Source organism: Triplophysa dalaica, chromosome 1, assembly GCF_015846415.1.
Source record: "Triplophysa dalaica isolate WHDGS20190420 chromosome 1, ASM1584641v1, whole genome shotgun sequence".
In the NCBI taxonomy this organism is placed as follows: domain Eukaryota; kingdom Metazoa; phylum Chordata; class Actinopteri; order Cypriniformes; family Nemacheilidae; genus Triplophysa; species Triplophysa dalaica.
In genome coordinates this window covers 19153321-19169591 of record NC_079542.1, presented here as the reverse complement: position 1 = coordinate 19169591, position 16271 = coordinate 19153321, and the positions used below count along the sequence as shown (strand labels likewise).

Genomic DNA, 16271 nt, shown 5'->3' with positions numbered 1-16271 from the left:
TACTTGTTTCCAATGGAGAGAGCTAGGCTCTCTCTGGCCTGCTATATTTCCTGCTGTCCAATAAGCTGTCAGGCTATTGACATGGCGGTTGGACATGTCACATCCCACCTGCTCTGCTCTGCTACCCAACTGAGATCAGATGCAAGGCCTTGGACTTTTTCCAAACCCCTGACTTTTCCAAAACGGCATGTCTAGTCAATGCATCATTGACTGTTAAGTTGGTTTTTGAGTTTCTTTGATATTCTGAATCATAGTAAATATGAACAAATGGCACAAGTGGCACAGGGACGTAAACTTGTCTGGATTTTGTGAATTTGATATTGTCAGACTTCTTTTTGTTTTAACTCTGATGCTGAGCTCCCGCCTGCTGTGCTGTCTCTTGAAGGTCTTTTGTAGTTTTGTACTTCTATATAATGGATATTATATATTCTGATGAGTATTTTCTAATTTAGAAAGATGTTTTCTCTATTTTCTGCCAGGGTATGATGCACCCGTGCCCAACAGAGGTGGAACCTTCTCACACCTCACAAGTTTGCAGGTGTGAATAGAGTAAAATGAGACTTGTGTTAAAGACATGAGGCAACTCTTCCGCTTCTATGTGATTTTCAGCGAATATTACGCTGGTGATACTCTTAAGATTTCTTAAAATCCATCAAAGGCTTGTCACATAATAGGTTCAGTGTCTCAGTCTCATGATAAGCGAGAAGCTTGTCAATTCAGCTAACACAAAACCCTTTAGCAAATCTGTAATGGAACCTTGACTGCTAGATTTGCTGATGCCTGTTTTGACCGTCTGGAGAGCACAGTATTGCTTAGAAACTGTTTCTTTGTCATTGTTGTTTATAGCAGTTATAGCAAATTCTGAAAGATCAATGCGTCAAACCTCAGTGGTAAGGTAAAGTTCCTTTAATGAGGGAAAAGATGGGACCATTCTCTGGATGTTACTTATAAAGCTAGCATGATAAAAGGCATTCAATTTACTGACTACAGCAAGAAAGAGTGTGCCACAGGAAATTATTATTAATGGTTTACAGAGTTTTTGAAATTAGGAGCGAGACGGAGGCAAGATATCCTCCACTTCAGATGAAATGTGAATGGTTAGCCCCTAGTCTGTTAGCTCACTATAGAATCAATATAAAACAATGTATTAATATGCATTACATTATTGACCCTAAGTAAATGTTATTGTCCCTTGGTGATGAGCAGGGCATTACAGAATCTATATTGCTTATATTTGAATCTGTATCGATCATCAGGATTGTTTAATTTGAGCAATTTTTATGTTCTGTACATGCTTCATCGCCTGGCTTGCTTGTTTATAAAATATTTGGTACAACTTTATTATGCTTTCTTTAACCAAAACTCACCACATTTTGCAGATTATGGACTGGTTTGTGGATTTTAAGTGAATTCAGTCATCCTTTTCTATCTTTTTTTAATTTTGGTTATTTAACACTGCCACATTTTTAGTGTTTTTACAGACAGGGGTCTAAAAATCCCTTTAAAGTGTTATGCCTACTCGTCTTCACTTATTTGCAAATCTCTCTGCATGCATTAAAGCCTTTCTTCAAGCGTCCTTTGTGTGGTTTTGGCTCCTTTGGGCTGATGGAGTACTTTGAGGTCAAGAGAGCCACTATTTATCAGGGCTTCTTCTTTGAAACCACTCAAAGAAGAGTTCTTGAAAAGCTCATTTAGCTAACATTTGAAGCTATGCTAAAACGGATCCCTCTCATACGGCCGATGAATAAGAAGAAAGGGTTTTAGTATGCAGGTGACTTAGGTGAATTCTGTTGGGAAGCTGTGGTTTAATGTCCTGTCTTATGCTAACTAAAAAAACGTACATTTTTGTAAAATGTGACCTTACGGGAAAGGACAAGACAACCGAAACAACAATGGCAGAATAGCGAGCTGTTTTCTCCAGATACTAAATTTACTATTGCTTCTTTAGCAGTGTATGTGTGCTAGGGCTAGGTGAGGTTTAAAAAAACTATGTTGATAATCAACTTTAAAATCATCGCAATATCCGATAATATCGTGTGTGTTTGACTTCATTGCGCAGACAATCAATCTGCCGATACGGACCGGGGGGAATTCGTTCCGGACCCACCAAGAGCCAAACAAACATGCACGTTGGCACGCATGCACTCACACACACATGCGCGCCACGCGCACAAACCAGTGTTGCATTGACTTCTTAACAAGCATGCGCACATCAATATTACAACATTTTTTTGCACTGAAAAATCATTCTACCTGTATATATTATAATGCTGTGGGAATATGATGGTGTATTTTCTATGGCTGCAACAACTAATCGATCTAATCGATAATGAAATTCGTTGTCAACGAATTTCTTTATCTATTAGTTGGTCTGTGATGTCACTTGCGAGCTGCGCAGTGTAAATCAAGCGCGTCTTCTTTCCTTTTTAAAATTACCATTTTAGATGTGTCTCTCTTTGCAGCACGAGGTATGTCGATTTTAAGTCAGACGTATCTCTCCGTGCATGCATCTCTCCGTGCGACACAAGTTGCGCAGTTTTGTAGTCACGCTTGTCTCTCCGTGCATGCGTCTGTCTTGAATGACAAATATAAAAAAAATATTTCCTTGGCCGACCCTCCCCTCGCTCCCACGTTTGGGATAGACTATTGTCAGTTGCTTCTAATATGACACACCTGAATCATAATATAAATAAGGTAATAAAAACTGCCTTTTATTAGAAAAGGAAAGTGTTTTAACACCGTGCATGATCTTAAACTTGTTGTTGGACACTCCAGAAACCAAAATAGGACTTTAAAAATCACAAAGTATTTACTCTTTAAAGGGGATCAATGTAATGCCTGTCCTAAAAGTGGGGATGCAACGGTGTTTCATGCATTCTGACTTATTTTAAAATTTTAAACATCCTGGCTTCTCATCCTTAACAGCTGCCACTGGCGGACGCCCTTCGTAATATAAATAATATAACAGCCGGCAGCCCCTCACGGACGACCGCCGGCGAACAAAACATAAACATAAATACAACCATAACACAAGTTCGGGCCCGGTCCTCTCTCTTCGACGGTCTGGTCGCTCGTTCCTTTTATATGCTCCCAATCTCCTACGTGATTCGAGCCCGGTGTGCGCACAGCTGGCACTCATTCACAATTACTTAACGGACTCGAACCACGGTCTCGCCACGCCTACTCTACTACAGGGAAATTGTAATGTTCAATAATTTATGTAATGATAATAAAAAGAATATTAAAAAATGTGAATTGAAGAAAAGTTACTGTTTTTTATATACTGTGAAATATAGTGTGTGGATATAAAATCGGAATCGTTAGGTTTCACTTATAATAAATCGGAAATCAAAATCAGCAAAGAAAATTGCAATCGGTACATCTCTAATTATATATAATAATATAATTATGCAGAGACTTGTCTGAGTTACTTTTAAACCAGTGACTGATATGTGAAGAACACAGAAAACAGAAAATTGGTTTTCCTCTCAGTAACAGCAGTTAACATCAAAGAATGAGTTGTCTAAAAGCAAATGATTGCACGATTAGGTTACCTGTTTGCTCCAGGTTGTTAGTGGTTTTAGCTTACTTTCACCTCAGAATGACCGGCGTCAGTGTGGTATTTCAGGCACACACTCACTGAATATCTACACTTTGCTCCTCATCATGCTGTCCAGCAGGCACACAACCACACACACATAGACTGCATCTAGTTAGCTCTGTCTCCCCTCAGGCCTGTGTTGAATATTTCAGCCTGTTTGATGGGTGGGGGTTGGAAGCCCAACGAGAAGCTCTCTCACTGGGAAAGGGAGTTGTTCTCAAGCCCGTAAGAGGATTTTCACCCTGTTGACTACTGTGGTGCCAGGGAAGGGACTTGGGAATGGGGGATGGGTCTTTTTCTGAGAAGGTTTAGTTGACTAGTTTGGCAGAGAGAAGTATAACGACTTTATTGATTCAGATCAAATTTTGTGTCATACAAGCACTGTAGCAGAGATGGAAGACAAATCAGCTTAAAAGGATTATTTGATAAATAAAAAATGGTATTTGCGTCTCATATTAGCAATTACTGTGAATGTGTCCCACGGTGAGACAGCAAAAATGTAGAAAAAAACTAAATCTCTTTATAGTATCTTATATTATAAATATAAGAATAATTAATATAAAATATATTCTTAACTGTTTGTTTTCAATTGTTTTTGCTTTCACACCATAGGACACATATACAGTATATTTGTCTACTGCCCTAATAATTATTAAATTGATAGTGCTGACTTTAAATTCTGAGTTTAAAGTTATTACAGTGTGTGCCTACATACTACATGTGCTTGGTTATAAACTACATGTGCTTGGTGAAGAATTGCTTTTTTTGATTATCATGAAATACATTATTTCATAATTATGAAAATCACTGTAACAAAGTGGCTTTCAAATCTCAGTAATACCCATGATAATAATTGTCTGTACTAGAGTTTTAGAGTCTTAGAGGATACACTGTACAAATACACCCTCATATGTAGATCTGTTTGCATATGTGCTGGTGCTTTCTGTCACAGTCACTCATGTTTGGCCTGTGAGAACTTGCCATATGCTGCCGTCTGAATGCATACCAAATGCTTTATATAGAGGCGCTCTCCGATGTGTCAGCACTGTTTAACCCCTGTTTTGTGTGATGGTTTGTCCTCTCTAATTAATGTCACTGAGTGGTTGTGACTTGTCATAATGGTTGTTTGAGAAAGCTCTTAACAGGAACCCTGAAACGTCAAAAATGTCTTTGCAACAATCATGATGATCAAAGTTACTGCTTAAATGTTATTCTCTGTCATGCTTTAATCTCGCCTGCAAGCAGAGCATGTACTTCTTGCCACTTATGTAAATGTAAACAAGCCAGCCACTGCTCGTTTCTCATAGGAAGTGCAATTAGAGTGTATAATGTAAAAGTGCAGAACATGAGACAAACTTACTGTTTTTAATGCAGTAAAAACCTTGAAATGTTCAGCCGGTTTGAGTCGTTTTGAACCTGAATGATAAACACATCTATTCAGAACGTAAATCTCTGGCTGTTAATACATACCTGTTATAAAACTCTAAAGAGCTGTCATTGTCATCATCAAGTGTTTCTTTGGTTTCTTTTTTTTATATTTTTCCACTTGGGGTCCTATTAGAAAATAAGAGTGATTATTTATATGCCTCCATCATCTCTCTGAAATTTATTTTTTGTCCATAGACTAGTGGATTTTATTGAAACCACTGTGAAATATTATTTAGACTTTTGTCAATGAATGTGTGGGTGTGTGTGAACTTTTGATGTGTCTCATTTTTAAGGGCAGTTATTTTAAATATAGCCGTTATAATAAATATAGCCCCAGGGTTCCTCTTTCCACCTACTTTCATCTGCCTTTGTATTCCATCATGAAGTGCATTTTAAATAGTGGATTGTCTTACACCTCCTTCCCACCAGCCCTGTGTGCGCTGCCATGTGTATAAAAACAGGATTTAAGAACAGACCAGCGCTACATATGTGCTAGAACATTTCCAGCTGCCGTTTGCAACCTCTGTTTAAAGGAGCTTTTTCACCGACAAGAAGTAGCCTATGTGCTTTAGACAGTTCTTCTGTGCCTGGTGGAGTTTTGCTATTTGATTTGTGTGGTATCTGCCGTAGGCTTGGCAGCATGCATTTACTGCATTGGAGAGATCTCTGGAGAGATTGATGGAAAGACTGGATTTCAGATGTACATTGAAGATCTGCTATAAATGCACAAAGAATCAAACCACTTCGACTGCTCCCTGGTCCAGTGGTTCTCGACTGATGTGTTGTGGCCTGCAACTTAGTATGATGTGTTCTGCACATTGTTATGTCCATCATCACATCACTCCAGACTTTGATAGACTGAGAATATTGAAGCTATTAGTATTCTATTGATTTGCACATTATGACTTAAGCTCTGAAATATGTTTATGCACTAAAGGAGCCATTCTTTTGCCGTTTTTACGAGGCTTTGATTATTCTTTTTGGGGATTTTACAATGGATGTTCTTGTTTCTAATTTAAAAAAACACTTTATATTTCACATATTTCAAGTCAATGCTGTCCCTCTTCTATCAAAACGACTGGATTATACGGTCTATATAAAGTCCCTTCTTCCGATGCGCTCGGATGGGTAAAGCTGACCAGGTCTGTCGTGTTTGGTTCCCCGCTTGGAGTGTGTGAAAATGTCCCACCCATACCATTTCAGCGAGCTTCCGCTTCTCGGGCTATTGCGATTGGTCGGTGCCCCTCGTAGTGCACGTGTATTCATAAACTTTTAGCATCCGTAACAATGGCGTAACCTTCACTTTATCAGTTAAAAACAGTTAACGGAGGTCTGCTTGTGTATGTGCAGACGTCAATCTTTGTTTGAGATCACAATTTATTTTCCTACTATGGCGAGGGAAATGACATCAGACCGAATGGCGTCAGAGCGGTTATATTAATTTACACTAATAACAGAAGAGTTAGACTTGCCTTTTAATATTTGACTCGAGTTGGATATAAAACAACTTGACTCCTGGATTGACCAGGAGACATTTTCATGCAGGACTTCAAAGGATGTTTCAAAGAAGTGTTTTCAGAGGTAGGCTATGCGCAAGCTCACAATATCAGTGTTTTTCCCAGAACAGCTTTCATAGCTGAATTGAGTCGTGTAAGTTGTTATTTGACCGTTGGTTATCTTAGAATGTCAGTGTTTCCCCTAGGTTTACAGCTTTGGGGGGGGGTTGGTTGGGGAAAATTGACGAGAAATCATTTCCTTTTCATTCTTTATGTGCTATCTATCTATCTATCTATCTATCTATCTATCTATCTATCTATCTATCTATCTATCTATCTATCTATCTATCTATCTATCTATCTAGTCACATACATTGATTGTCTGGGAGGGTAATGCTTTGTAAAATTTAAAAAATGTTATATATAAATATAAATAAATGTATTTAAATCTTTTTAAAATTTACTTTGGCAAATAACCTTTGTTAAATGTATAGAAGTATTTGTTAATATTAATGGGCCAGAGCTTAAAAAAGTAAAGAACTAAAAAAAGATTTATAAATACTAACAAATATATTGCTCATTCTTTGTTCGTTAATGTTAGTTAATACCTTTATATGATAAACTAATTTTAAATGGGCTTTTTTTGAGACGGTTTAATTTCTATGATGCATTTATTGGAGAATAATCCTGTCAGACGCGGACGCTGTTCTGAACGTCATCACGTGACATTCCCATACAACACGGAGCCATCTGCATAGCGTATTAAATATCTCTTGTCTTATTTAATCAGCAGATTTACAATGTCCTGACTAAAAACATTTTAAACACACATATGTAAATAGTAAGCGGCATGTAATTCATTAATATACATTTTAACCGCCATCCGGTGATGAATGGACTTTTGATGCTTGTCAGGGGCAGGATGCGCAACACTTAGACTTGGAGCAGGAGAGCTACTCCGGCTGCTACTCGCAGTGGAGTGAGTTTTGCCATCTTCAGTTCCCTGTGAGCGCTTAAAAAACGCAAATATTTTCATTTGGTTTTCATCTGATTGAAGCGACATATTTCCCGCCGCGCGCTCTCTGTCCGCTAATGTTTGTTTGTGTGTGAGTGAGCGCGTGTGCGCACTCATTGGGATAATTGTAAACGCGCAAACACAGACAGAAAAGACATGCCATCGTGGAAATAAGATAAATAACATATTACTTAAGGGTTATTTAGTTTGTTTAATAAAATAACAAATTGTAATCTGGCGCTATAAAGAAAATCAAATCAAATTTACTTGACGTCCAAGGGTGGCGGGGCGCCCCCCTTATATAATGGTAGGGGAAACACTGAATGTGTTCTTACCAACTGTGAAAGTAGTTAACGAGTAGCTCAGTCAAATGTTTACAATATCTAATAACCAAACACTACTCCAGCGGCTCTTCCTCTTCTCTAAGGAAGGCCTTGCCCCTTTTTTGGCGTATTCCTTTGGGCGGAGGTTATTAAAAGCACTCGTAGTAGTGACATCATGTACCCCGGAAGTACAGGTCCGATTCCAGCTGTTCTATGTAGTCCTTGAAAAGCAAATTCTGTCAAAGACAATCTCACTAGGCACTGAACTTTGAGCTTTATCATTTTGCACCATATTTATACAGCAACATTAATATTAGTACATTAATACATTAACATTAATACAGTAACAGCAACATTACACACTAACTAAAAGTTGAAAAATGGGATCGCAGGGAATTGTATCTTTAATGACTTCATTTTTCAAAATCAAATTTGCAACCTCGCCGCTAGATTTCACTGACTGGTCCTTTAAATAATGCAAATACATAAAGATAATACAGAATCAGAATACTACAAAAAAGTTTTAAGAATTAAAATGCCTTCTAGTTTCTATATTTGACAATTGGTTTATATTTGCCAAATTTTGCCCAGCATGAAGTTGTTGTTGCTGTTTGCTGGTGTAGTTCTGCATGAAGGGTCTTAATTGACAGGCGACCTGACCAATCACAATGCCGATATTATGTACCCCCATGGCTGACCGCAATTTTGTCCGGCAAACAAACCAGTCTGACTAACCTGGCGTAGTGGAGCTTTGGTGATTTAATATGAAAAAATTGCTTTTCAATTATTCTAATAGTAAACCAATTAATGTACCAGTTACAGACAGGAATGCTAAGGAAAGGGTGTTGTAAGGCGGAATATAATACTTATTGATATGTTACTACTTACATATTACATGTATGAGCAAGCTGGCAAGATATGCTATGCGTCCCTGTGATGTGATGAGCGCGCCTTCAGAGACCAGCATTTGCAGTGACATTTTAAAGGAGAGACGTTTTCAGCAAGTCTTAAAGCAACAGCAGTACTGTGTTTTGTTGTATTTAACACAAATAAAGATTTAGACACTGATGGACTGTTTTTCTTTTCTGTACTGAACTAATATTCAAAAGTATGTCTTTTTCACAAAGAAGCCGACTGCCTGAAGTTACTCTCTCTCTAAAATACTCATTACTGCAAACTTCGGAGTAAATATTAACACTTATTACACCACATTTAGGTTAGGTATACATACATTTGTGTGACCGTAGTAGCCTACTCATGCAAGTTCAGAATTAACGTAACTGTATCGTCTGCTGGTTTGGATGTAAAAGGTATAATTATTGTTACAGTTCTCTCAAATCCTGAATGTATCCCTCGAATGCATATATGCAGACCTTTCTGTCTGAAATCAGCGTGTCATTTTTCCAGAAATTCTTCACTATTTCCCCTGGGAGTGCATAAATTTACACTGAGAGCGCATGGCTGAGAAAGCTTGTTGGCCAACAGGAACGAAGAGGTTGGGTTTTGCGATGGATCAACTTGATGTTTTTTTTATTCTCTCCTGTTTGGAGAATGTTATTTTCATCGGACCCCATGTCACATGTCAATGAGTCTAATATTTTCCCCCAAATTCTTCCGATCTTAAAATCTTTTCTGGAAGATTATGAGTCTCTCTCTCGCTCTCTTGCTCTCACTCCATCTTTCTATCTCCTTTTAATTTCCTCCCACTGTGACTGTCTCTTCTCACAGTGTATGAATTATAAATCCTGATATGAAAGCGAGGCCTTTGATTAGCAAATAATGTCTCGCGCTTATGCAAAGTTCAGATATAGATGAATAATCCTCCTTTCTCTTTTTATCCCCTTCTCTTCCTGAAGCTATTTCCTACTGCAATCCATTTTGTCTTAACCCTCATATCACGCTCACAAAGATGCTGTGATATCGGCTAGGCTTTTGAAGCACTCTTCACTCAAAGGCTTTTGATTTCATGCATCATCTGATAAATATTCCATGCGAGTTTCCTTCATAAGGAAACAAGGTGCAGAGAATGCGGGCCTTACCTTTTCGTTGACAGCTGAAAGGCGCCCACCTCCTTTCAGAACTGACACAGGGGTCAGAAGTTATTAGATGCACCTGTGCCTTTATGTGTTTTCAGGTTTGTGTCTGTAATTTGCAGAAGGCTCCCTTGAGTAGCATTCTGCCTATGTTTGGTGGGTTAAATGTGGGCCTGCTCAGTGAAAAATTTGCTAATCTGAACTCGCCAGCGGTAAATAATCAAACACGTGGCCCAGCAGTCAGACACAAACCCACAGACGCCTGACCGAACATCTTCTGGTGTGTTTTCAATATGATGCATTGATTCTGTTTGAACACTGCTTCATCCTTCAAAAATGTTATCCTTACTGTGGCTCTTTAATGTATCGGCACTGTCTGTGCATCAGGAGAGGCCTCCAGCCTCGAATTGAAAAGGACTTTGCTGTTATTTTTTTATTTGCAGATTGATTTTATGCTGGTTTGTCTCTGAAGAAACCCATCTGTCCAAGGCCAGTTTGTACCAATTCGGACTATTTTAACATTTTTAAAAAACTAGCTTTGTTTGGCAAAAAAAATGCAATCTTAATGAGCCATATTGTTGAGTTATTTTTTATGTTTTTTAGAGTTTGTATTAGGGCTGGGCGACATTCTGGTTCATACCGAATACCGGTTTGTATTTTTGTAATGATATAAATTTTTTATATACCGCATTACCGGTGTATGTCACAACATGTGAAACGTGGCGCAGCGCAACACTGTTTCATTGGGGTCCCTTTTCACATTCACACAGAATGTGTCTTTCTATGCCTCAGCACTACTTTATCATAATTTTTCTATATAAACTTGAGCTAATCGTAGGCGTTTGAATGTTGAATGCATTACGTTATATGAAATAAACTCACAAACAAACATTTTCAAAAAACGATCGTGTTCCTCTCATATCTGCTTAATATAAACATATGATATAATGTGTTTCTAGTTGGAACTGATTCTCTATATGCTATGATGAGAAATAAGGGTCATTGAGGATTGACAGCACGATCCGATCGCTTTTCTCTCACATATCTAATTTAAGCCTTTGTTTTATGATAAAAAAATATTATTTCAGGAAATCACGAATCCATTGTGACTATATAAAACACAACAGACATCACATGCATGCTTTAATGGTACAATTGTTACTATTTTGTTTTCAACTATACATTTTTGGGTGGATGCTTCTAACTCTTGAAGTTAAAGGAAAAAAGTTAATTTCAAGCCTTGGATTCTTTTTATTTGCTTAAATATTATGTATACAAGTTACCTTTGCGTGATATTCACTTGTTAAAGAATTCTAAACTTTGACATAAAATGCCATTCTATAATATCCCCTATCATAACTGCAATCAAAAGCACTATTTCCTCTCTCAATCAGTAGAAAATCTGGTTTAAAAAATACCGCCATATACTGGGAAACCGGTATAAATCTGGAAAACACCATTATAAAAATTTTTGGTCATACCGCCGAGCCCTAGTGTCACATTTGTCAAATGTTTGTAATGCTCTTGGTGCAGATGGGCTTTTAGCGTCCTGCAGCTCGGCTTTGCTGTAGCAACAGTGATTATGTCTGGGAGCAAGCCAAGAGAGATCCCTTCAGTGTTGCTATTTGAATGGACTTGTGTACATAACGGAAGCTTTCAGGAGAAAGCCTTGGGTGTTCAGTTCAGAGTGCGATTTCAGAAAAGATCTCTTTTAATATGTGAATTGGTTTGCTGTTCGTGTGAATTGCTTTGAACCTTTGTTTAACCCGGCAGTGTGACATTTGTATAAGATGAGACGGGAAAATAAATGCATCCATGGATTCCTCGTAGATGCCTGATTTACCATTGCTAGCCCCAACATTGAGGAGATGAGTGTTTCTCGCAACTGCTGTTTGAGAAAGTGGTGGATGAATGAAAGAGTGAAGGTGCGAGGAAGAGAGAGAGCTGCTGAAAATGAGATATATTTAGGTGGAAACACTCTGCAGGGAAGCAGTCATGAAGCAGCTGCTGAGGTGTCACAGGCCTTCGATCCAGATCGAGGATGGAGATGACGAGAGCCAGCACTGTAAAACCGTGAAGACAGACTGAGAATCCCATGGAGACTGCGCAGAGATTGTGAGAGAATGTATGCAAAGCTCGTTCGAGAGACAGAATTTTACTGGAGTGCGCTATATCCCTGGAGGCTGTGACAGGCCCCACACATCCTCCCTGCTGCGACACTCAAACTCTCTGCTTGTCTTTGTTCCCATAATCCACTGTGACTGAGAGGGTCGCATTTCCACCACAAGAGGCCCCGACTGGAGGAGGGTCTTCCAGATCACACAGGCCATTTAAGGGCCACAAAAAAGTGCTGGGGCCCTGTATGCGTGTCCACAGGGGTCAAACAAATAGGTCTTTATCCTTTTTTATACACTTGATGTTGATTTTGTAGCTTTTGTCCCGCTCAGTCTGTATTTTCAATATTTTGTCGTAGACACAGGGGTGCAGAAAATAACAGAGGGTTCTTTTCTCTGTTTTCAACTGTATTTGTTCTCAATGCTTTCGGACTCTGCCCAGTCAGATATTCAAACGTACTTGTCCATCTGCAGCCTGCTTTAAGCAAAGAATGTTATTCTTTCAAGTGCAGGTCTGACAACTGACCATACTTTATCAAGTGCCCCTCTCAAAGTCGTTCAGCTTCTCTCCCTTTATCATGCTCTCATCTGAAGCTGAAAAACCTCCATTACTGAAGGGGAGGTGAAGTGTGAGATGATTTACTCTAAATGTGTTTGTGCACTGGCTCAATACTCTCTTTCAATGGACTCCAAAAACATGCACAATGTGAACTTGCAAAAAAAATCACAATCGCAGTAAGTTTTGTGGAGGACATCCTGTGTTGGCATTTTTCTTTCTCAAGTAGAATGTCTTTCTCTGTCCAGTGAATCTTTTGTTTTGTCTGGTCTGATTAGAGTATGAGAGCTTCTGATGGAGTCTGTAATGGTATGTTGAGAGATAATGCAGCAGGAAGTGGAATGAGTTTCCTCTACACAAGGAAAAATCAATTGCCTCACTGATTTGTACTGTTAGAAAGCAACTTTTCCCTGTTTCAGTATCTCTTTTCTTTTAAAGTCGTCCTTAAAATCCACTCGGTTTTTCTTTGTCTCTTCTAAGCCCTCTTCCACTCGACCTTCATTTGAGATTTGTTTCAAGCTAATTCCATTAGGTTTTTACTTGTCTCACTTTGTAAGCTTGTGTGTGTGAGTGTGTGCATGTAGAAGTGTGATAGTGGCTGTATTTAGTAAAACTTCAGTCTACGAGGACAATCCAATGAAAGAACTTGACATTAGGGAACTGCCACATAAAGAAAGTCTCTCTTTCACTGTCTCTCTCTCTCTCGTCTATTTATCTCTTGTTTCTTAGAGACCATTTACACAATGCCTTTTTAAACTGAAAACAGAAAAAAATGTATGCGTTTTGGTTGTACGTTTACACGACAATGGCCCTCTGGGGGCTGAAAACACAAACTTTTGAAATGGTTTTTCAAAGTGCAAGTTTTTGAAAACTGCACTATTATCGTTTCTGTGCAAACTGCAAGATGGAACTTGCATTACGTTATCAGTCGCACGAGCATAGCCAAAACAACACGGTGGTATCCGGTACGGTGTGCTGGTGCTACTCGCCATATGTATTGATGTTTCTCCCGCAAAAATAAAAAAAACACATGTACAGTGACCAAGGGTATTTCAAAGCACTTTAGGCTTATAACAGTGTTTGTGTTTGCGCACAGGCATGGACTGTTTGATAAGTAAGTGTTTGTGTGTAGATGAAACGGTGGCTTAAAGTGATAGTCTACCCAAAAATGAAAATTCTGTAATCATTTACGGTGAATAAAAAATGTCTTTCTTTCTTCTGCAGAACACAAAAGAAGATATTTTGAATAGTCTATGTCTGAGGTTTTTTTAGACCTTTCAATAAAATAACTGTCTCTCAGTTGTTAAACAAGATGTCAAGCACCAGCATTACCTTTCTCCATTGTCGTAATGTTTAGTACATCTATAAAAAAAATTAAACGTCTGTTTAGTGATTGCTTTCAGCTGGTTTACCTTGCAAGCAGGTTGAATTTGTGTTGGCTTTTTTTGAAGGCCCGCTTTTCTGAATCATCAATTATCCACACTTGTCTAATAATTCCACCGCTGTACTATTCTTTTCATTCCTCATAATATTGTCACATTGTGACGAATGGGGTCCTTGTCAATGAGGCTTGTATCCCACGGAATTTTATAAACTTGCTTATATCTGATTTAAGCGCTTCGTCAATATCCATTTTATAAAAAAAGATCGATACCCTCTTCGCAGTGTGATTTAGTGCAGTTTTTAATTTAACAAGCCTCTCCTCGGGTGCGAGAAGACCGTTATGGTGGAGATTAATTGTGGGGCAAGAAGCCGCAGTCACTCTCCTCACACTGCGGCTGATGGATCGTCACTACATTAATGACTGGGTTGTCGACAAGCCTGTAAATTCATCATGAGTGCAATTACTAATATGTATTTGTTTCTCCTCCATCATTTATGGTCTATTTAAAGCCTGTAAGTCAACATGCCTTGACGTGAAACTGTACTCGACGCCCAGGCCCAGTTGCGCCAAGGCAATTTCATTCTTGTGCAACATATTTTATTCATTGATAACTGCTCAATTAGAATAGGTTTGAGCTCATCTTCATGTCCTACAGCAAAACAGCCTCAACCAAATCACACTGCCAATAAGATAATTAACTGACATCTGATAGCACGGATAGTCATCCAAAAATGAACATTTTGAAGAAAATTTCGTGCTAAATATCATTTTTTCTTATTAACTTCCATTGTACTGACACAAAATATCAAATTTCCATTCATGTGTAAGGAACACCAAAAATGACGGAATTAGATTTTTTGGGAAACTAACCATTTAATCTGTAGTTTGTATGGCCTATGTCTTTTGGAATCTAGCCTTTGCTGTTAATAATCAGATGTTTTATCAAAGTGAGGCAAAGGTATGGCATCAACCAAACTGCAATGAGCAAAACAGGCTTTGATGTTGTTAATAGATGCTATCTAAAATCCTGCCACCATCCTAGTAGAGATAAGGGCTCAGTGATAACTTGGTCATCAAGTTGCAGAAAATAGGTTTGGAAAGCATGCTTGGAAAGAAGAGTTGTAAGAAAATATATTGTTCACATTTTTGCTAAATCTCTCCCCTGTTCCCACAGTTCACCTTGACTAATTCCTCTTTTCTGCTTCTGTTTCAGGTATGACGGACTACTCTGAAAAGGAAAGCATTTAATGAAACTGTGCAGGGGACCTAAACTATGGCATAGAGCGTAATGACGGCACAGTCATACATTCTCCAGTGAATGGAGCTGGGTAAGAACAAGAATCAGTCCTGTTTGATACAAACTTTAAAGGGATGGTTCTCCATCATTTATTCACTCTCATCTGGTTCAAAATCTGGATGTCTCTTTCTTCTGTGGTCTAGATTTACTTATAGTAGATTGCGTTAGTCATTGTGGGATTTGAGATATTGCACTTGTGTTTTTTAATGTGCGCCTTGTTATTAAATCACCCGCAGACATTTCCACTACCAACAGCGTTTTTTTTTGAAAATTGCGCTCTTGTGCTATTTTGCCATGTTTAGTCAGCCTGGCCCTAAATCTCTACAGTGTTGTCCACGTTTTGGATACATTCATCACCAACAAGTTTAATTTACTACCGCAGCTCTAAGCTACGGAACAAGCAATTCTGCATAGAGGTAGACTTAGCCACAAGTTGATGGAGAAAAGGACTTTTCTTACTTTGTATTTGTCAATGAGTGTAATAAGTGAAGTATTTAGGCTGGATGTTGGGGTCTAAATTAAGCTTATGCCTCAAATCTTGTCAAGTCGTCCATGCAGGAGACTATAATGAATCTGCCGTCATTCAGAGAGAGCTCTCTGTCCTTTTTTACATGCTTCATCTACTTTAGCCTGATCTGAGCTTTATCTTTTCTCAATCCATGAAGTCCCATTCAGTGATTAAATCACAGATTCCTGAGTCTCTATGTTGTTGGCCGCTGGTGCATCCGTTTCCACTAACTTAAAAGCCAGAATGTTGTAACTAAGAATACACATACAGAATTTCATTTTTTTTTATCGTCTGGCGGGTTCGGAGAACAGATTTGAACTACTTAAAAAATTAATTCAGCATCATCACAAGATTCTTTTGATGCAGGTGTGAGACTGTATTGAAATAATTAAAACTCTCATAGAAGTCAATACACACATATTATGCTTTTAAAATGCTATGGATTCAGTTGTGTGTTGTGTTTCTAGACAGTTTCATTGGGTACATATTTTTTAGTTTGGCCTACTTTTGTTTTGC

At 38.4% G+C, this 16271-nt stretch overlaps 1 protein-coding gene across 1 annotated transcript in view; it reads left to right on the top strand.

Moving 5' to 3' along the window:
- Positions 1 to 16271, top strand: part of glceb (glucuronic acid epimerase b) — a 40258-nt gene that overhangs the window by 3958 nt on the left and 20029 nt on the right. The window contains exon 2 of the mRNA XM_056754192.1: positions 15164 to 15278. The gene's annotated coding sequence lies outside the window, so the exon portion shown is untranslated. The remainder of the gene's footprint in view (positions 1 to 15163; positions 15279 to 16271) is intronic.